We start from the raw sequence: 23,136 nt of genomic DNA on the forward strand, positions 1-23,136 counted from the left end.
TGTCAAGGTAGCAGCTACTCTTCCTGGGGTTTATTATGGATCCCCATTAGTTGCTGTCAAGGTAGCAGCTACTCTTCCTGGGGTTTATTATGGATCCCCATTAGTTCCTGTCAAGGTAGCAGCTACTCTTCCTGGGGTTTATTATGGATCCCCATTAGTTCCTGTCAAGGTAGCAGCTACTCTTCCTGGGGTTTATTATGGATCCCCATTAGTTCCTGTCAAGGTAGCAGCTACTCTTCCTGGGGTTTATTATGGATCCCCATTAGTTACTGTCAAGGTAGCAGCTACTCTTCCTGGGGTTTATTATGGATCCCCATTAGTTACTGTCAAGGTAGCAGCTACTCTTCCTGGTGTTTATTATGGATCCCCATTAGTTCCTGCCAAGGCAGCAGCTACTCTTCCTAGGGTTTATTATGGATCCCCATTAGTTCCTGGGTTATATTATGGATCCCCATTAGTTCCTGCCAAGGCAGCAGCTACTCTTCCTGGGGTTTATTATGGATCCCCATTAGTTCCTGCCAAGGCAGCAGCTACTCTTCCTGGGGTTTATTATGGATCCCCATTAGTTCCTGTCAAGGTAGCAGCTACTCTTCCTGGGGTTTATTATGGATCTCCATTAGTTCCTGCCAAGGCAGCAGCTACTCTTCCTGGGGTTTATTATGGATCCCCATTAGTTCCTGCCAGGGCAGCAGCTACTCTTCCTGGGGTTTATTATGGATCCCAATTAGTTCCTGTCAAGGCAGCAGCTACTCTTTCTGGGGTTTATTATGGATCCCCATTAGTTCCTGTCAAGGCAGCAGCTACTCTTCCTGGGGTTTATTATGGATCCCCATTAGTTCCTGTCAAGGCAGCAGCTACTCTTCCTGGGTTATATTATGGATCCCCATTAGTTCCTGCCAAGGCAGCAGCTACTCTTCCTGGGGTTTATTATGGATCCCCATTAGTTCCTGCCAAGGCAGCAGCTACTCTTCCTGGGGTTTATTAAGGATCCCTATTAGTTCCTGTCAAGGCAGCAGCTACTCTTCCTGGGGTTTATTATGGATCCCCATTAGTTCCTGCCAAGGCAGCAGCTACTCTTCCTGGGGTTTATTATGGATCCCCATTAGTTACTGTCAAGGCAGCAGCTACTCTTCCTGAGGTTTATTATGGATCCCCATTAGTTCCTGTCAAGGCAGCAGCTACTCTTCCTGGGGTTTATTATGGATCCCCATTAGTTCCTGCCAAGGCAGCAGCTACTCTTCCTGGGGTTTATTATGGATCCCCATTAGTTCCTGTCAAGGCAACAGCTACTCTTCCTGGGGTTTATTATGGATCCCCATTAGTTCCTGCCAGGGCAGCAGCTACTCTTCCTGGGGTTTATTATGGATCCCCATTAGTTCCTGCCAAGGCAGCAGCTACTCTTCCTGGGGTTTATTATGGATCCCCATTAGTTCCTGTCAAGGCAGCAGCTACTCTTCCTGGGGGTTTATTATGGATCCCCATTAGTTCCTGCCAGGGCAGCAGCTACTCTTCCTGGGGTTTATTATGGATCCCCATTAGTTCTTGTCAAGGCAGCAGCTACTCTTTCTGGGGTTTATTATGAATCCCCATTAGTTCCTGTCAAGGCAGCAGCTACTCTTCCTGGGGTTTATTATGGATCCCCATTAGTTCCTGTCAAGGCAGCAGCTACTCTTCCTGGTGTTTATTATGGATCCCCATTAGTTCCTGCCAGGGCAGCAGCTACTCTTCCTGGGGTTTATTATGGATCCCCATTAGTTCCTGCCAAGGCAGCAGCTACTCTTCCTGGGGTTTATTATGGATCCCCATTAGTTCCTGTCAAGGCAGCAGCTACTCTTCCTGGGGGTTTATTATGGATCCCCATTAGTTCCTGCCAGGGCAGCAGCTACTCTTCCTGGGGTTTATTATGGATCCCCATTAGTTCCTGTCAAGGCAGCAGCTACTCTTCCTGGGGTTTATTATGGATCCCCATTAGTTCCTTTCAAGGCAGCAGCTACTCTTCCTGGGGGTTTATTATGGATCCCCATTAGTTCATGCCAGGGCAGCAGCTACTCTTCCTGGGGTTTATTATGGATCCCCATTAGTTCCTGTCAAGGCAGCAGCTACTCTTTCTGGGGTTTATTAAGGATCCCCATTAGTTCCTGTCAAGGCAGCAGCTACTCTTCCTGGGGTGTATTATGGATCCCCATTAGTTCCTGTCAAGGCAGCAGCTACTCTTCCTGGGGTTTATTATGGATCCCCATTAGTTCCTGCCAAGGCAGCAGCTACTCTTCCTGGGGTTTATTATGGATCTCCATTAGTTCCTGCCAAGGCAGCAGCTACTATTCCTGGGGTTTATTATGGATCCCCATTAGTTCCTGCCAAGGCAGCCGCTACTCTTCCTGGGGTTTATTATGGATCCCCATTAGTTCCTGCCAAGGCAGCAGCTACTCTTCCTGGGGCTTATTATGGATCCCCATTAGTTCCTGCCAAGGCAGCAGCTACTCTTCCTGGGGTTTATTATGGATCCCCATTAGTTCCTGTCAAGGTAGCAGCTACTCTTCCTGGGGTTTATTATGGATCCCCATTAGTTCCTGTCAAGGCAGCAGCTACTCTTCCTGGTGTTTATTATGGATCCCCATTAGTTCCTGTCAAGGTAGCAGCTACTCTTCCTGGGGTTTATTATGGATCCCCATTAGTTCCTGTCAAGGTAGCAGCTACTCTTCCTGGTGTTTATTATGGATCCCCATTAGTTCCTGTCAAGGTAGCAGCTACTCTTCCTGGTGTTTATTATGGATCCCCATTAGTTCCTGTCAAGGTAGCAGCTACTCTTCCTGGGGTTTATTATGGATCCCCATTAGTTCCTGTCAAGGTAGCAGCTACTCTTCCTGGGGTTTATTATGGATCCCCATTAGTTCCTGTCAAGGCAGCAGCTACTCTTCCTGGGGTTTATTATGGATCCCCATTAGTTCCTGTCAAGGCAGCAGCTACTCTTCCTGGGGTTTATTATGGATCCCCATTAGTTCCTGCCAAGGCAGCAGCTACTCTTCCTGGGGTTTATTATGGATCCCCATTAGTTCCTGTCAAGGCAGCAGCTACTCTTCCTGGGGTTTATTATGGATCCCCATTAGTTCCTGTCAAGGCAGCAGCTACTCTTCCTGGGGTTTATTATGGATCCCCATTAGTTCCTGCCAAGGCAGCAGCTACTCTTCCTGGGGTTTATGATGGATCCCCATTAGTTCCTGTCAAGGTAGCAGCTACTCTTCCTGGTGTTTATTATGGATCCCCATTAGTTACTGTCAAGGTAGCAGCATCTCTTCCTGGAGTTTATTATGGATCCCCATTAGTTCCTGTCAAGGCAGAGCTACACTTCCTGGGGTTTATTATGGATCCCCATTACTTCCTGCCAAGGCAGCAGCTACTCTTCCTGGGGTTTATTATGGATCCCCATTAGTTCCTGTCAAGGCAGCAGCTACTCTTCCTGGGGTTTATTATGGATCCCTATTAGTTCCTGCCAAGGCAGCAGCTACTCTTCCCAGGGTGTATTATGGATCCCCATTAGTTCCTGCCAAGGCAGCAGCTACTCTTCCTGGGGTTTATTATGGATCCCCATTAGTTCCTGCCAAGGCAGCAGCTACTCTTCCTGGGGTTTATTGTGGATCCCCATTAGTTCCTGTCAAGGCAGCAGCTTCTCATCCTGGGGTTTATTATGGATCCCTATTAGTTCCTGCCAAGGCAGCAGCTACTCTTCCCAGGGTGTATTATGGATCCCCATTAGTTCCTGCCAAGGCAGCAGCTACTCTTCCTGGGGTTTATTATGGATCCCCATTAGTTCCTGTCAAGGCAGCAGCTACTCTTCCTGGGGTTTATTATGGATCCCCATTAGTTCCTGACAAGGCAGCAGCTACTCTTCCTGGGGTTTATTATGGATCCCCATTAGTTCCTGCCAAGGCTGCAGCTACTCTTCCTGTGGTTTATTATGGATCCCCATTAGTTCCTGTCAAGACATCAGCTACTCTTCCTGGGGTTTATTATGGATCCCCATTAGTTCCTACCAAGGCAGCAGCTACTCTTCCTGGGGTTTATTATGGATCCCCATTAGTTCCTGTCAAGGCAGCAGCTACTCTTCCTGGGGTTTATTATGGATCCCAATTAGTTCCTGCTAAGGCAGCAGCTACTCTTCCTGGGGTTTATTATGGATCCCCATTAGTTCCTGCCAAGGCAGCAGCTACTCTTCCTGGGGTTTATTATGGATCCCCATTAGTTCCTGTCAAGGCAGCAGCTACTCTTCCTGGGGTTTATTATGGATCCCCATTAGTTCCTGCCAAAGCAGCAGCTACTCTTCCTGAGGTTTATTATGGATCCCCATTAGTTCCTGTCAAGGCAGCAGCTACTCTTCCTGGGGTTTATTATGGATCCCCATTAGTTCCTGCCAAGGCAGCAGCTACTCTTCCTGGGGTTTATTATGGATCCCCATTAGTTCCTGTCAAGGCAGCAGCTACTCTTCCTGGGGTTTATTATGGATCCCCATTAGTTCCTGCCAAGGCAGCAGCTACTCTTCCTGGGGTTTATTATGGATCCCCATTAGTTCCTTCCAAGGCAGCAGCTACTCTTCCTAAGGTCCAGCAATATTAATGCAGTTATTCAAATTTTATAAACATTACAAGACACAACAGATTTCACAACATAAGTGTGTGCCCTCAGGCCTCTACTCTACTACAACATATCTACAACACAAAATCCACGTTATCAGTGTCTGTGCCTATGTTTATGTTGCTTCACGTTCCCCGCTGTTCCATAAGGTGTATTTTTATCTGTTTTTTCTTTTTAAATCAAATTGGACTGTTTGCATGAGTTACTTGATGTGGAACAGAGTTCCGCCTCAGCGCTAACAGTATAACTCTGGTTCATAGGCACATCATTACTGCACACAACGGCTTTGGGATCAGCAGAGGCATACGGGGCAGTTTTTTATTTTACCTTTATTTAACTAGGCAAGTCAGTTAAGAACAAATTCTTATTTTCAATGACAGCCTGTTCAGGGGCAGAACGACAGAACGACCTTGTCAGCTCGGGGTTTGCAACCTTCTGGTTACTAGTCCAACACTCTAACCACTAGGCTACCCTGCCGCCCCAGTTAGAGGAACATAAATTAGGTTACTTACATTGTGTCTTCCAACGCCCCCCTGGGATAATGTACATTTGCTGAAGCATTATGATGACTCAGCGACACAATGGAAGCGATTAACTGAGCTGGGCTTGGATCATTGATAAGTCATTGTCTCAACGCAGCCTCGTAATGCTGTGAAAGGATCCATGAACCCAAACGATTTGGGTGGATCCCATCCTCTTTATAAAACGATCTTTGTTTCCAGAAGGTATCGTCAATACATGTTACACCCACAGAGCTGCAATAGTCTCGTAGCCAGTTATGGAGGGATAAAAGCCTGCTGAACCGTTCAATGCCATAATTTAGGGAGGGCAGAGGGACAGATATTATGGGGTGTTTGTTGGTGTCAAGTAGTGACCCAATCAGTTTTTTTTTTAAATCCATCTTCAGCTGTTCTGTGTTGCCCTTCATAATGTCATTGAATCCCACATGAACTATGATAGACTCAATTTCCCGATGCTGGTTTAAAATGTTTGGGAGCAGCTTATTAAATGTCCGAAACACATGCTCCAGGTACTGAGACATTTCTCACCATTGAACTGCCCGATACAAACGTCCAAGAGAAGGCGATGGAGAAATCAGCCCATGAATACCCCTTCACACAATTCATTGAGCCTTTCACGGGCCCCACGAGAAGCAGGATAGCATTCACAAGCTGCTCCCGGTGATAGGTCCAGGCCTCCCACAGCAGGCAGCGCCCGGTCACATCCAGAGGGAAAGGAACAGAACTCGACCACGAAGCCGCTGCTGGACTCTGAGTAGTTATGGGCCGATAACTAACCTTCCAATTAATGGCAATGCATTTCTTAGCTGCTATAAATTCTAGGTTACACAGTTTCTTCTGATAACAGTCTCCAGTATCAACATTTCCAAGCAAACAAAAACAGGGAGAAGGGAGAATCTGTAGACATGATGAGATAAAAAAAACTAAAAAAAACAAGCAAATATAATGTCTCCTTTTGTGTTTTCCCAACTCCAGCAGAGGAAGTACTATTCAGTGTCACTGGCTTATAGTACATTCTATGGATGGTCTTAACCTGCAGGCATTTCTGTCTGATGTTATATGAACAGGACTGGGCCTTCTAACATTTCTTCATTCATTATCAATAATGTCTCCCGGGTTTTCCTCATATTTTCAGTTTGACATGTTTTGTGTCTGACATGTTTTGTGTCTGACATGTTTTGTGTCATTGAGTATAAAGCCTCTATCAACACTTGATAACGGTTTGGAAATCAACTTTAGAGGTTTGTCAGACTACCTTTTAAAATAGTTTCAATCTTCTAAGATTCTGACTTTGTCCTGTGTTTTCTGCACAGAGAGAGATTAAAGTGTTGTATCAGTAAAAGTTCACCTCGGGCTGGTCTTCCCTGGTTGTCTGACCCTGCTAATGTGAGGACAGACGCTGGGAGACGAGAAGCAAGTACAGGAAAGGGTATATTTAATAAATAACAGACATGAAACAAAATAACGGACAGTGTTCTGGACAGGGGAAACATAACAATAATGGTGGCACGGGGATCAAACTGAGGAACAGACAGATATAGAGGAGGCCGTCAACAAAGTGAAGGAGTCCAGGTGAAACATAACAACATTAATGGTGGCACGGGGATCAAACTGAGGAACAGACAGATATAGAGGAGGCCGTCAACAAAGTGAAGGAGTCCAGGGGAAACATAACAACATTAATGATGACACGGGGATCAAACTGAGGAACAGACAGATATAGAGGAGGCCGTCAACAAAGTGAAGGAGTCCAGGTGAAACATAACAACATTAATGGTGGCACGGGGATCAAACTGAGGAACAGACAGATATAGAGGAGGCCGTCAACAAAGTGATGGAGTCCAGGTGAAACATAACAACATTAATGGTGACACGGGGATCAAACTGAGGAACAGACAGATATAGAGGAGGCCGTCAACAAAGTGAAGGAGTCCATGTGAATCCAATGAAGCGGTGATGCGCGTAACGATGGTGACAGGTGTGCGTAATGATGGGCAGGCTGGCATCCTCGAGCGCCAGAGAGGGGGAGCAGGGAGCAGGCGTGACAGTTAAGAGCCCCTATCACCATTTGGTTCTGCTCAGTTGAGGCAAAGACAAAGAATTGACTTGGTGTGCATTTCTACATTATATTATCCAAGAATAGAAATTACCATAATTCCCAGATCCCAGACTGTAGCTCACCCATCAACTCAAGATGGAACTTTGTATCCATTCACTGATTGTTATAATATACTATAAAACTCCCCTGAGCTCCGTAGACTGGCCTTCCCTGGCTGTCTGACCCTGCAGGGACATCTGTCACCATCTGATCCTGCTAAGACATGATGAGCATAGTGTTGTGTACTGACTGTGCACCGTGAAAGTCTAGCCCGTAGAGCTGTTTTATGCTTTGTCAGTGTGAAAAGTAGGGAATTAGCTAGGGAAACTGACTGATCGATAACGTTACATTGCACTGCTCACATTGCACTGTCAAAAAGCGTCAGAATATCGGTCTTAAATGGTTTGGCCGCTGGTTTTATTGTTTGATTCAGGTCTAGTGTGATTGAGGGTAAAAAAATAATAGCTAAAGTTAGTGAACTAGCTAGTTAGCTAGAGTTAGCCAACGTCTGGCCTTACTAACGCCTTCAAACTGATGGATGACTGTCTATACCTTCTTCCCCCCCTCTCCCTATCTCGCTCTCCATCCCTGATTCTCTCTCCCCTCCTTCCTTCTCTCTCCCTCCTTCCCTCTCTCTCCCTTCTTCCCTCACTCTCCCTTCTTCCCTCGCTCTCCCTCCTTCCCTATCTTTCCCTCCTTCCCCCTCTCTCGCTCCCTCTCCCTCCCTTTCTCCGTTTCCATTCTTCCCACCTCATCCCTCTCTATTTCTTCTCAATCTCTCTCCCTCTCTATCTCTCCAACCTCCTCTCCTCCTCTTTCCCTACCCCTCAAAGGCCTTTGTGACAAACTAGGTTCAAACCCAGGTCCAGGTTGTCTATGTGCTTCAACACCACTCTAGACTGCTATAAAGAAGACTGTGTTAGCCTGCTAAACTAATGCCAGAAGAATATGTTAGCCTGCTGAGCTAAAGCCAGAAGAATATGTTAGCCTGCTGAGCTAAAGCCAGAAGAATATGTTAGCCTGCTGAGCTACGGTGACCAAACGTCCCCGTTTTCCGGGGACAGTCCCCGGCTGGAGCTGTCCCCGGAAATGTATCCGTTTTTAACTGTGGGTTAAAAACAGATGAAATGTTGTGGTGAAATATTTTACTTGGCAAGAAAGACCGGGCAGCAGAGCCTACCGGTTGACGTCTGAATGACTTTGTGCTTGTTTTGTCCAGCAGAGGGGGCTGCTCGCTATAGCAGCTTCATTCACTCTTCTTCTTCTACTAACTACTTGCTCACGATAGTTTTAGAGAAAACTGCTGTGGAAAACTCGGCCAGAAGCTAGCAAGTATCAGGTGAATCCACAACATCACCGCAAACGTCTTTTCAAGCCAGTCGTTTGAGATACTAGCTAGTGATGTTATAATGTCACAATTTATTATATAGATAGATGATCTGCTCTATAAGGTTTTAAATAGGTTATGCTAGCTAACGTTAGCTATGTAGACTAAGTTAGCTAGCTACTGTTATTGCTAGGTTTAAAAAATACGTTCACATGTAAACATGCAGTGGACGGGCTAATTTGAAAATATGATTATATTAAATGAATGCACAATTAATTCTGATAATAATTTTTGTAGGTTACAATTTTAATGGTTTGGCATTATAATAAGTTGTGTGAAAATATTTGTAGAAATGTTCATGGATAACGTTAGCAGTGGAGAGGAAGGAGAGGAGGAAGACGGGGATAGGAAGAAGAGTGAAGGAGACAGAGGAGGAAAGGTAAAGATATGATTACAGAACCTGCCAATTTATTATTCCAAACAATGTTTTTGACATAAAATACAGAAGCAATGGGAATCTGTTAACCAAAGTATTTTGTCTAATAGTGTACTCTTTATTAATACAGATTGGAGAGGAAGGAGAAGGAAAAATGAAGGGAGTAAAAAAGAATGAAGCGAGGAGAGTGTAGAAGAGTGAGGTGGAAAGGTGAAGAGAAGGACAGGAAGACGAGTGAAGAAAAGAGAAGGAGAAAGACTGGAGGAGAAGAAAAAGTTAAGAGAGTGGAGAAGAGTGGCACAAGGACAGTGAAGAAGAGCAGGCAGAGGAGATACAATGACTCTTTCTAAGAAAAGGAAATGCCATTTTAATGACAACACGATGAGAGAATTTCCATGTATACGCTCAGGTCAAGACGATAGAATGGTTCACTGCACCCTTTGTCATTCCTCTCTTTCAATTGGCTGCCGGAGAAGAACGGCAGTGGTAAGAACATCATTAAAGCCTCTCTGATTGGCCGTGTTGGTTTGCTCTCTGTCACCACATTCTTCAAGAAGGTAGAGCCTTCCCAAGAACAATATGATTTAGCTGTGCAGTTACAGATCTATGAACTGACACGGAAGCTTTATGAGCCAAAGTTTACACGTGCAAGGACAAAACGTGACGCCACAGTGAGTAACCATCGGCAACTACTTTGGTAACACAGGACCTAGACCAGGTTGAATTTGTGTCCCTGTCCATTGATGCGTCCAATCATGGACATGTAAAGTTGCTGCCAATACTAGTCAGATATGTGATGGCAGCACATCTGTAGAAACAAAACTGCTTGATTTTATTGAATTGAAAGGAGAAACAGCAGAGGAAATTGCAGCTGAGGTCCTGGTGGTCATCCCAAAAATGTAACCTGGAAAACATTCTCTGCCAACAACACAAATACCAACTTTGGAGGACTGAATAGGCTGGGGAGGGTCAATGTCCATACCAACCTTGGAGGACTGAATAGGCTGGGGAGGGTCAATGTCCATACCAACCTTGGAGGACTGAATAGGCTGGGGAGGGTCAATGTCCATACCATCTTTGGAGGACTGAATAGGCTGGGGAGGGTCAATCCATACCAAAGTTACAAATGCTCTGCAGCGGGAGGTGATTGGCTGAGGTTGTCCTGCCCACATCATTCATAACACGGCCAGAACAGCTTTGGATGTGATGTTATTCCAAAGATATTTGGAATATGTTCATATTTTCACTGTCAGAGTAGAAAGACTGAAAGGCTTTTGTGAGTTTGTTGGCCAGAAGTACCATAACATTTTAGGACACAGCAATGTTCGCTGGCTGTCCATGCTCCCTGCTCTAGAAAGAGTGCTGAAAATGTGCCATTCCAATCCTTTTTTCTTTCTGAAGACAGGTGCCCTGTTGTCCTGTGAACAATGTTTCGAAGATCCACTGACTGAGCTTTGGCTGGCCTTTGTCCATGGAAACCTGACCGTATTCAGTGACACGATCAAGATGCTTGAAGGCCAGGACCACTGTGCTGTGGAGTCCGCTGCTATTCTGAGAAACGTTGAGGCAAAATTGACTGATGACAACTTCATTCCAGTTTTGGTCAGAGGACTTCTGAGAGAGCTAGAGAGAAAATAGAGCCGTGTCTAAACAGAGCTTTCTCAAAACATCCCAATCATTCTTCACTACGGCTGTGAACTACTTGCAAGCATTGGGGAAAGCACACCGATAATCTAAAAGATTTACATGGTCTCCTTTTAAAAAGGCAACCTCAGCGTGAAGAGATCCAGAAGGCAGCAGTCACACTGCAGGAAAAATGCCCCAATGTGACCATCAATGAGGATGCATTGTGTGACGAGGTTACTGGCCTACAAGAGTTCCATAAAGGGGGGATCGCTTGAAGAATGGAAAACATCTGAGACACCGCTCAGTCAGAGATGGAGCACGGGGGTTACCCACTTCAAAGACAATGACATCCCACACACTAACCTGGCTAGATTAGCGTCTGTTGTCATGTGCTTACCTGGAAGTAATGCACCAGTCGAGAGAATGTTCTCCCAAATGAATGATCTATGGACAGCAGCAAGAAATAGGTTCACTGTTCCTACCATCAAGGCCATGCTTAGACATGCGAAGACAAACTTCAACCTCCCCTGGAGGTCATGGAGAAGCTGGCCAAAGACAGAGCAATCCTGAAGAAGATACATTCTTCTGAGAAATATACAGATTAGGTTGGTATAAGTATATTATGTAGTTACCAATGTCATCACCATCTTATTTCTTTATTATGTTAAGTATTTCACAAATACTATTGTCTGTTTTTTTCAATTTTGCTCATTTTCTCTTCTGCTCTTATTCTAGCAGGACCACTGAATGGTTGTTCAGATCGGTTCTACCCAGACTACCAGGACCACTGAATGGCTGTTCAGATCAGTTCTGCCCAGACTACCAGGACCACTGAATGGTTGTTCAGATCGGACACTTCTGTCTTGTCTGTAGTGGTTCTGTAGTATAGTTGTTTTCTCTGTCACAGTGGGCCTGTTAGACTAAATACAACTGGAATTGTCCCTCTTTTTTTTATTTCCCAGATAATAACATTGGATATTTTAATGATATATTGACCTCCATTTTTATTTCTTAGATAATAACATTGGATATTTTAATGATATATTGACCTCCTTTTTTATTTCATAGATAATAACATTGGATATTTTAATGATATGAAGACTATGTTAGCCTGCTAAGCTAAAGCTAGAAGACTATGTTAGCCTGCTAAGCTAAAGCTAGAAGAATATGTTAGCCTGCTGAGCTAATGCCTAGATAGCATGTTCCCCAGTGTTGAATGACAAAGCAACCTCACCTTGCTATCCCTAGAGTCTTCTCATTGGTGTAGAGTGACGTTGCCTCTGGACGCTGATCTTGAGTCAGTTTGGCATTTCACCCACTAATGTTGGGGGGAGGGTGAGCTGATCCCAGGGGAAACTTCTCCCCGGAGCACCCATGTTGTTCTCACTCAGCATTATCCTCCTTAGAGACATGCAGGTTATCTTCTTAATGACTCTGGTTAATCGACTAATTAGTGATAAAATGCTCTAATGAGGTTTATGCTAATGACATGCTAACGATATCTTAATTAGCCACGTAGTTACATCAGAAACCATAGAGACCTGTGTTAGTATCTATCTGTAATAAGAATTGAAGATGACTTTAGTATGTAACCTATAGAAGGCAGAGATACTGGTGGAAAGAGACAGACAACACTATCTCTCACCACAACACACACATCTGGGTTAGCTCCTTCTGGGTTAGCTCCTTCTGGGTTAGCTCCATCTGGGTGAGCTCCATCTGGGTGAGCTCCTTCTGGGTGAGCTCCTTCTGGGTGAGCTCCTTCTGGGTGAGCTCCATCTGGGTGAGCTCCTTCTGGGTGAGCTCCTTCTGGGTTAGCTCCTTCTGGGTGAGCACCATCTGGGTGAGCTCCATCTGGGTGAGCTCCATCTGGGGGAGCTCCATCTGGGTTAGCTCCTTCTGGGTTAGCTCCATCTGGGTTAGATCCTTCTGGGTTAGCTCCTTCTGGGTTAGCTCCATCTGGGTTAGCTCCTTCTGGGTTAGCTCCTTCTGGGTTAGCTCCTTCTAGGTTAGCTCCATCTGGTTTAGCTCCTTCTGGTTTAGCTCCTTCTGGGTTAGCTCCTTCTGGGTTAGCTCCATAACAAGTTAATCAATTCAGGTAATTACCAGGGTTGGTGTTCAATTCCAATTTAATTTTGAATTAAACATACAATTATTGAATTCACTCATGATACAATTCAAATTTCAACAATCTTCAAGTTTTGAAATTGAATTAGAATTCAGTAAATGGAATTGAGGTTAAATATTTAAAAAAAATGTCTGCATGATTTATGTTCTATATTTCCAGTATAGGCTGTCTACACAGTGACATTGGAATTAAGAGGAATTGAATTATCTCTTAATTCAAAGACTGATTTGGAATTTTAATTGAATGACATTTAATTTACAGGGAGAGGGAATTCAATTATATCTGAATTTGTGGAATTAACCTCAACACTGATCAAATCTAAATGTATTTGTCACATGCGTTGAATACAACAGGTGTGGAAATGCTTACAAGCCCTTAACCAACAATGCATTTCAAGATATGGAGTTGAGAAAATACATCTGCGCCCACGTCTCTCCCATAAATGTCATGAAATGACTGTGCACTTGCTCAAGGTTGCACTGGCCCCACTGAACCACTATACTGTTAGTCATTGTTCGCTTGCCTTTGTCTCTGTCACTTAATAATTAACTGTATTTTTAATATAACCAATGAATGCATTAATTACAGTGAATTATAAATGAATAAGTGACTTCGCACTACACATTTTTAGAAATTAAATCCTAGCATCACTATCAAGGTTTTTCAAGCACCACACGACATTGCTATACTAAAACATATCTTTGTTCTTTGAATAAAACACCCACATTCCCTTAATCCCTACAGCAGAGCAGGAGAAAGGATAATACCGGCATGTGTAATAGTCAAATAATCTCCATTTAACAAGGCCTGAAACTAAAGTAGCCCTGGGCCAAACTGGTAATCAAGCTGACAGGAGTCATCCAGTTTGGCCCAGGGCAAGCCTCCATTGGGGTTACTGCGGTGCTATAGTGTTGAGGGTTTAGAGTTCCGTGGGTTCTAGGTTGCCTTGGCGATAACTCCCCGGACAAAATCTATGTGGTGTGACTCACCAAGTGGCTCTGGTCCCTCTCCAAGCAGCTCTGTACTTCTTGGCTAAGGGCAGTGAGCACTTCACTCAAGGGGGCCTTTGACGAACCACACTGGTTTTCAGGTATGCAGGCCATCCTCCTCATCAGATCAACATTAAATCTACAATATCTAACTTTTTGGGCGACCTGAGCAAATTCACATAGAAATGTGTGTAATAGATCTGTCATTCTCATTGAAAGCAAGTCTAAGAAGAGGTAGCTCTGTGCACTATTTCTATGCTTCCCGTTCTTAAGTTTCGTTTTGCGTCTTTAACTTTGCGTTTTGTACACAGAACCAATAGAACACATCTATCTAGAACTAATAGAACACATCCATATAGAACACATCTATCTAGAACTAATAGAACACATCCATATAGAACACATCTATCTAGAACTAATAGAACACATCCATATAGAACACATCTATCTAGAACCAATACAACACATCTATCTAGAACCAATAGAACACATCTTTCTAGAACACATCCATCTAGAACACATCTATCTAGAACCAATAGAACACATCTATCTAGAACTAATAGAACACATCCATCTAGAACACATCCTTCTAGAACACATCTATCTAGAACCAATAGAACACATCTATCTAGAACTAATAGAGCACATCCTTCTAGAACACATCCATCTAGAACCAATAGAACACATCTATGTAGAACTAATATAACACATCCATCTAGAACTAATAGAACACATCCTTCTAGAACCAATAGAACACATCCATCTAGAACTAATAGAGTACTCCATCTAGAGCACATATATCTAGAACCAATAGAACACATCTATCTAGAACTAATTGAACACATCCATCTAGAACCAATAGATCACATCCATTTAGAACACATATATCTAGAACCAATAGAACACATCCATTTAGAACACATCTATCTACAACCAATAAAACACATCAATCTAGAACACATCTATCTAGAACCAATAGAACACATCTATCTAGAACCAATAGAACACATCCATCTAGAACACATATATCTAGAACCAATAGAACACATCTATCTAGAACCAATAGAGCATATATCTAGAACACATCTATCAAGAACCAATAGAACACATCTATCTAGATCCAATATAGCACATATATCTAGAACCAATAAAATACATTCATCTAGAACACATCTATCTAGAACCAATAAAACACATCTATCTAGAACACATCTATCTAGAACCAATAGAACACATCTATCTAGACCTAATAGAACACATCTATCAAGAACTAATAGAACACATCCATCTAGAACATATCCTTGTAGAACACATCTATCTAGACCTAATAGAACACATTCATCTAGAACCAATGGGTAAACCACAGTAAACAGTCGCATCAGTCTCAAGTCATGCATATTCATATAATTCCAGTCCGAACTCAATTTTAAAGCTCCACCAACCCCAGATTGAGTGATATTGAAGAGGAATTCCAGCATTTGATATGTATCACTCTTACCTTGATTGTAGTTCCCCCAAACAGTTCTTTATATACAGTATTATGAAATTACTGTGATTATTGGTATTATTGGATTGTTGTGAAAACAATGGTTGAATTCTATCCACCTGGTTGAAAGGTGACTTTGCCTCCATGCACTCAATGTATCACCCACAAACACCGACCCAAAAGTCAATATTATCAAACAAGTTTTGCAAGTGATACTGTCAGTGCACAGAGCAACAGGCACGTGGATTAAAGAAGAAAACAGAATTTTTGCCAAAACGTGTACCAAGCTCATGATTACTGTTCATTTAAGTAGAACAGTCAATGCAGTTGTGATACAGAGGCAATTAGTGTTCCAACAAAGTACAGCAATCAGAGATGAATGGAACTACAGGGCCTATAGCAGCCCCTCTAGACCAGGTGATTAATGGAACTACAGGGCCTATAGCAGCCCCTCTAGACAAGGTGATTAATGCAACTACAGGGCCTATATCAGCCCCTCTAGACCAGGTGAGTAATGGAACTACAGGGCCTATAGCAGCCCCTCTAGACCAGGTGATTAATGGAACTACAGGGCCTATAGCAGCCACTCTAGACCAGGTGATTAATGGAACTACAGGGCCTATAGCAGCCCCTCTAGACAAGGTGATTAATGGAACTACAGGGCCTATAGCAGCACCTCTAGACCAGGTGATTAATGGAACTACAGGGCCTATAGCAGCCCCTCTAGACCAGGTGATTAATGGAACTACAGGGCCTATAGCAGCCACTCTAGACCAGGTGATTAATGGAACTACAGGGCCGATAGCAGCATCTCTAGACCAGGTGATTAATGGAACTACAGGGCCGATAGCAGCCTCTCTAGACCAGGTGATTAATAGAACTACAGGGCCGATAGCAGCATCTCTAGACCAGGTGATTAATGGAACTACAGGGCCGATAGCAGCCTCTCTAGACCAGGTGATTAATGGAACTACATGGCCTATAGCAGCCACTCTAGACCAGGTGATTAATGGAACTACAGGGCCGATAGCAGCCACTCTAGACCAGGTGATTAATGGAACTACAGGGCCTATAGCAGCCACTCTAGACCAGGTGATTAATGGAACTACAGGGCCGATAGCAGCCACTCTAGACCAGGTGATTAATGGAACTACAGGGCCTATAGCAGCCCCTCTAGACAAGGTGATTAATGGAACTACAGGGCCTATAGCAGCACCTCTAGACCAGGTGATTAATGGAACTACAGGGCCTATAGCAGCCCCTCTAGACCAGGTGATTAATGGAACTACAGGGCCTATAGCAGCCACTCTAGACCAGGTGATTAATGGAACTACAGGGCCGATAGCAGCATCTCTAGACCAGGTGATTAATGGAACTACAGGGCCGATAGCAGCCTCTCTAGACCAGGTGATTAATGGAACTACAGGGCCGATAGCAGCATCTCTAGACCAGGTGATTAATGGAACTACAGGGCCGATAGCAGCCTCTCTAGACCAGGTGATTAATGGAACTACATGGCCTATAGCAGCCACTCTAGACCAGGTGATTAATGGAACTACAGGGCCGATAGCAGCCACTCTAGACCAGGTGATTAATGGAACTACAGGGCCTATAGCAGCCACTCTAGACCAGGTGATTAATGGAACTGCAGGGCCGATAGCAGCATCTCTAGACCAGGTGATTAATGGAACTACAGGGCCGATAGCAGCCTCTCTAGACCAGGGGATTAATGGAACTACAGGGCCTATAGCAGCCACTCTAGACCATGTGATTAATGGAACTACAGGGCCGATAGCAGCATCTCTAGACCAGGTGATTAATGGAACTACAGGGCCGATAGCAGCCTCTCTAGACCAGGTGATTAATGGAACTACAGGGCCGATAGCAGCCCCTCTAGACAAGGGGATTAATGGAACTACAGGGCCTATAGCAGCCACTCTAGACCAGGTGATTAATGGAACTACAGGGCCTATAGCAGCCTCTCTAGACCAGGTGATTAATGGAACTACAGGGCCTATAGCAGTCCCTCTAGACCAGGTGATTAATGGAACTACAGGGCCGATAGCAGCCACTCTAGACCAGGTGATTAATGGAACTACAGGGCCTATAGCAGCCCCTCTAGACCAGGTGATTAATGGAAGTACAGGGCCGATAGCAGCATCTCTAGACCAGGTGATTAATGGAACTACAGGGCCGATAGCAGCCTCTCTAAACCAGGTGATTAATGGAACTACAGGGCCGATAGCAGCCTCTCTAGACCAGGTGATTAATGGAACTACAGGGCCGATAGCAGCCTCTTTAGACCAGGTGATTAATGGAACTACAGGGCCTATAGCAGCCACTCTAGACCAGGTGATTAATGGAACTACAGGGCCTATAGCAGCCACTCTAGACCAGGTGATTAATGGAACTACAGGGACTATAGCAGCCACTCTAGACCAGGTGATTAATGGAACTACAAGGCCCATAGCAGCCATTCTAAGCTTTATGACACAATGAACACAACTTAAACTCTGAGGTTCTCTCTACCTCTACCACTGCAACACTGAATGGAACTAGATGTATCTGAGGTCCCTCCCCCTTTCCACGGTTGTGACCCCCAGTCGCTTCCCGATGGATGTGCGTTGCCCCTGATCCTACATCCTACTGCCCAATGGCTGTCACTGCCACATTTGTGGCAAAGCCTCAGGTTGCACACCCTGTTCTCTCATCAAGTGATTATATTTCTACCTGTCAGACCATTCTCAATTTAATCTTGTCTTTACTAATAAGTACAATTTATTTAGATTTAGAATGGCCCGTTGTCAAATGGGTAGGAACAGGGGTAGGGGGGGGGGGGGGGGGGAATACGTTTTCCCGCCGGTTCACCCCCGTTAGCCACGTAGGCTACTCCGGGTTTTAGCAGTTCACGTGAGAAATAAATACAGTAGCAGCTGGGATCCTCCTCTTTAAAAAAAAAATCTGAAACCATCAAAACTCTACTTTCACACAGGATTGCATAAAGAAATGTCTTATGGCTTAAAAAAAACACCTATTTAATTTCACGTATCAACCAATGTTTGAGAATCACGCAGCCTCTCGCTGTGTGACAGGTGATACTCCACCCAAACTCTATATGCCATGGGGCTCTCCAATCATGTTCCTACAGCTACCAAGCGCTTAATTTGGGAAACCAAGTGAAACGTGTTTTCGGGGGGGGGAACATCGATAATAACATGTTTTCAAAAACAAAACATATTTAATTAAACATGTCGACCAGCCCTTTATCTCTGCTCTGCTCGAGAAAAGGAATGAAGGAGATAAGAGTTGTGGTAGATGGAAAAACACAGTGATTAAATATTCTGTAACTAAAGCTGTGTCAACCTATTAATTATGAAAATATACAAAATGCGGTTTTTTTTACGTCACGGTTCAAAGTCAAATACACATTCACTATAATTGTAGGCTAAACTGTGAGCCGCGCTGCACAATCAATGAACCAACAGCATCGCCTAGGCTTATAGGTTCTCTCCCCGACTCATGGACAGGACGTTTGGAGCATTAGCGTGAGGTACCTAGTCCGTCCAGTATGTCAGTAATACAGTGCATACATAAGGTGATTACTACAATTGGTTTAATTTTGGAGGCTATACCAATTATGTCCCAAAGACGTATTGGTTAGAGCGTTGGACTAGTAACCGGAAGGTTGCAAGTTCAAATCCCCCGAGCTGACGAGGTACAATTCTGTCGTTCTGCCCCCTGAACAAGGCAGTTAACCCCACTGTTCCTAGGCCGTCACTGAAAATAAGAATTTGTTTTTAACTGACTTGCCTAGTTAAATAAAGGTAAAAAAATATATATATAATATTGAATCAGTTTTGTTTTTCTGTCATGCGCAAGACAAAGTATAAAAAACGTTGAAATCATCTGGATTTCGATATAAATTGGTCATAAAATTAGATCTGATCTTCATCGAAGTCACAACAACAGACAAACACAGTGTTGCTTAAACTAATAACACACAAATGATTGTATTTTTCTTGTCTATATTGAATACATCATTTAAACATTCACAGTGTAGGTTGGAAAAAGTATGTGAACCCCCCGAGGCTAATGACTTCTCCAAAAGCTAATTGGAGTCAGGAGTCAGCCTACCTGGAGTCCAATCAATGAGACGAGATTGGAGAAGTTGGTTAGAACTGCCTTGCCCTATAAAAAAAAAAAAAAACACTCACACAATTTGAGTTTGCTATTCACAAGAAGCGTTGCCTGATGGGAACCATGCCTCAAACAAAAGAGATCTCAGAAGACCTAAGTTTAAGAATTGTTGACTTACATAAAGCGGGTAAGGGTTACAAAATAATCTCTAAAAGCCTTGATGTTCATCAGTCCACGGTAAGACAAATTGTCTATAAATGGAGCACTGCTACTACTCTCCTTAGGAGTGGCCGTCCTGCAAAGATGTCTGCAAGAGCACAGAGCAGAATGCTCAATCAGGTTAAGAAGAATCCTAGAGTGTCAGCTAAAGACTTAAAGAAATCTCCGAAACATGCTAACATCTCTTTTGACGAGTCTACGATGCGTAAAACACTAAACAAGAATGGTGTTCATTGGAGGACACCACGGAAGAAGCCACTGCTGTCCAAAAAAAAAACATTTGAAGTTCGCCAAGGAGCATCTGGATGTTGCACAGCGCTACTGGCAAAATAATCTGTGGACAGATTCAACTATAGTGGAGTTGTTTGGAGAGAACACACAACACTATGTGTGGAGAAAAAAAGGCACAGCACACCAACATCAAAACCTCATCCCAACTGTAAAGTCTGGTGGAGGGAGCATCATGATTTGGGGCTGCTTTGCTGCCTCAGGGCCTGGACAGCTTGCTATCATCGACGGAAAAATCCATTCAAATATTGATCAAGACATTTTGCAGGAGAATGTAAGGCTATCTGTCCGCCAATTGAAGCTCAACAGCCGTTGGGTGATGAAACAGGACAACAACCCAAAACACAGAAGTAAATCAACAACAGCAAAATACGCCTTCTGGAGTGGCCCAGTCTGTCCTGACCTCAACCCGATTGAGATGCTGTGGCGTGACCTCAAGAAAGCGGTTCACACCAGACATCCCAAGAATATTGCTGAACTGAAACAGTTTTGTAAAAAGGAATGGTCCAAAATTCCTCCTGACCGTTGTGCAGGTCTGATCCGCAACTACAGAAAACATTTGGTTGAGGTTATTGCTGCCAAAGGAGGGTCAACCAGTTATTAAATCCAAGGTTTCACATACTTTTCCCACCCTGCACTGTGAATGTTTACACGGTGTGTTCAATAAAGACATGAACACGTACAATTGTTTGTGTGTTATTAGTTTAAGCAGACTGTGTTTGTCCATTGTTGTGACTTAAGCAATGCACAAGGTCCTTTTTTTCCCCCTGGATTTTTGTAGACTTTTGAACCAATTTGAGCCACAAAAAAATTGTGTGTTCTCTACTTCGACAGTTAATAACAGATAAAAGGGGGAACCTAGTTAGCTTTAAGTAATATCTCCTTCTTCTTTGGACCTTATATGGCGATTGACAACCAACTTTAAGGTGCATTACCACCACCAACTGGACTGGAGTGTGGACCTCAGCTCAGCTTTCAATCACCCAGATGGGAATATGCTCCTAAAAACCAAATGAGGAGATGGGAGAGGTGGGACTTGCAGAGCATCAAGCATCAAGCATCAAACATCGAACCAAGTTCTATTTTAGCGCCCGTCTACGCAGACGCTCATTGACACACACAAGCAGTTTGGGTGGAATGATTAAATAACATGTGTGGGTACATTTATGTTTCACAGCAAGCGGGTGTGGTCAGCACGGAACGGTGAGTTTTAAAAACAGGATACTGTTTTGATGATGTGTTTGATGTGAATTTTGATCGCGTTTGCATTGATGTCACGGCCATTAGGACCTGATGGAGGGACAGTAGAGCCCTGAGTTCCAGGCCATTAGGACCTGATGGAGGGACAGTAGAGCCCTTGAGTTCCAGGCCATTAGGACCTGATGGAGGGACAGTAGAGCCCTGAGTACCAGACCATTAGGACCTGATGGTAGTTAGAGCCCTGAGTACCAGGCCATTAGGACCTGATGGAGGGACAGTAGAGCCCTGAGTACCAGGCCATTAGGACCTGATGGAGGAACATAGAGCCCTGAGTTCCAGGCCATTAGGACCTGATGGAGGGACAGTAGAGCCCTGAGTTCCAGGCCATTAGGACCTGATGGAGGGACAGTAGAGCCCTGAGTTCCAGGCCATTAGGACCTGATGGAGGGACAGTAGAGCCCTGAGTTCCAGGCCATTAGGACCTTATGGAAGGACAGTAGAGCCCTGAGTTCCAGGCCATTAGGACCTGATGGAAGGACAGTAGAGCCCTGAGTTCCAGGCCATTAGGACCTGATGGAGGGACAGTAGAGCCCTGAGTTCCAGGCCATTAGGACCTGATGGAGGGACAGTAGAGCCCTGAGTTCCAGGCCATTAGGACCTGATGGAGGGACAGTAGAGCCCTGAGTTCCAGGCCATTAGGACCTGATGGAGGGACAGTAGAGCCCTGAGTACCAGGCCATTAGGACCTGATGGAGGGACAGTAGAGCCCTGAGTTCCAGGCCATTAGGACCTGATGGAGGGACAGTAGAGCCCTGAGTTCCAGGCCATTAGGACCTGAAGGAGGGACAATAGAGCCCTGAGTTCCAGGCCATTAGGACCTGATGGAGGGACAGTAGAGCCCTTGAGTTCCAGGCCATTAGGACCTGATGGAGGGACAGTAGAGCCCTGAGTTCCAGGCCATTAGGACCTGAAGGAGAGACAGTAGAGCCCTGAGTACCAGGTCATTAGGACCTGATGGAGGAACATAGAGCCCTGAGTACCAGGCCATTAGGACCTGATGGAGGGACAGTAGAGCCCTGAGTTCCAGGCCATTAGGACCTGATGGAGGGACAGTAGAGCCCTGAGTTCCAGGCCATTAGGACCTGATGGAGGGACAGTAGAGCCCTGAGTTCCAGGCCATTAGGACCTGATGGAGGGACAGTAGAGGCCTGAGTTCCAGGCCATTAGGACCTGATGGAGGGACAGTAGAGCCCTGAGTACCAGGCCATTAGGACCTGATGGAGGGACAGTAGAGCCCTGAGTACCAGGCCATTAGGACCTGATGGAGGGACAGTAGAGCCCTGAGTTCCAGACCATTAGGACCTGATGGAGTACAGTAGAGCCCTGAGTACCAGGCCATTAGGACCTGATGGAGGGACAGTAGAGCTCTGAGTTCCAGACCATTAGGACCTGATGGAGGGACAGTAGAGCCCTGAGTTCCAGACCATTAGGACCTGATGGAGGGACAGTAGAGCCCTGAGTACCAGGCCATTAGGACCTGATGGAGGGACAGTAGAGCCCTGAGTACCAGGCCATTAGGACCTGATGGAGGGACAGTAGAGCCCTGAGTTCCAGGCCATTAGGACCTGATGGAGGGACAGTAGAGCCCTGAGTACCAGGCCATTAGGACCTGATGGAGGGACAGTAGAGCCCTGAGTTCCAGACCATTAGGACCTGATGGAGGGACAGTAGAGCCCTGAGTACCAGGCCATTAGGACCTGATGGAGGAACAATAGAGCCCTGAGTTCCAGGCCATTAGGACCTGATGGAGGGACAGTAGAGCCCTGAGTACCAGGCCATTACGACCTGATGGAGGGACAGTAGAGCCCTGAGTTCCAGACCATTAGGACCTGATGGAGGGACAGTAGAGCCCTGAGTACCAGGCCATTAGGACCTGATGGAGGAACAATAGAGCCCTGAGTTCCAGGCCATTAGGACCTGATGGAGGAACATAGAGCCCTGAGTTCCAGGCCATTAGGACCTGATGGAGGGACAGTAGAGCCCTGAGTTCCA

General features: G+C 44.8%; 1 long non-coding RNA gene across 1 annotated transcript; it reads left to right on the forward strand.

Annotated features, from left to right (window-relative positions):
- The first annotated feature begins 8,535 nt into the window (after positions 1-8,535).
- On the forward strand, positions 8,536-11,236 carry LOC149970320 (uncharacterized). The gene is made up of 3 exons (XR_016493475.1): positions 8,536-8,587; positions 8,926-9,014; positions 9,142-11,236. It is a non-coding gene; the product is annotated as an uncharacterized LOC149970320 (long non-coding RNA).
- The last annotated feature ends 11,900 nt before the right edge of the window (positions 11,237-23,136 follow it).

This window comes from Oncorhynchus mykiss, chromosome 29, assembly GCF_057628025.1.
Source record: "Oncorhynchus mykiss isolate SJ-2025 chromosome 29, ASM5762802v1, whole genome shotgun sequence".
NCBI classification, from domain to species: Eukaryota; Metazoa; Chordata; class Actinopteri; order Salmoniformes; family Salmonidae; genus Oncorhynchus; species Oncorhynchus mykiss.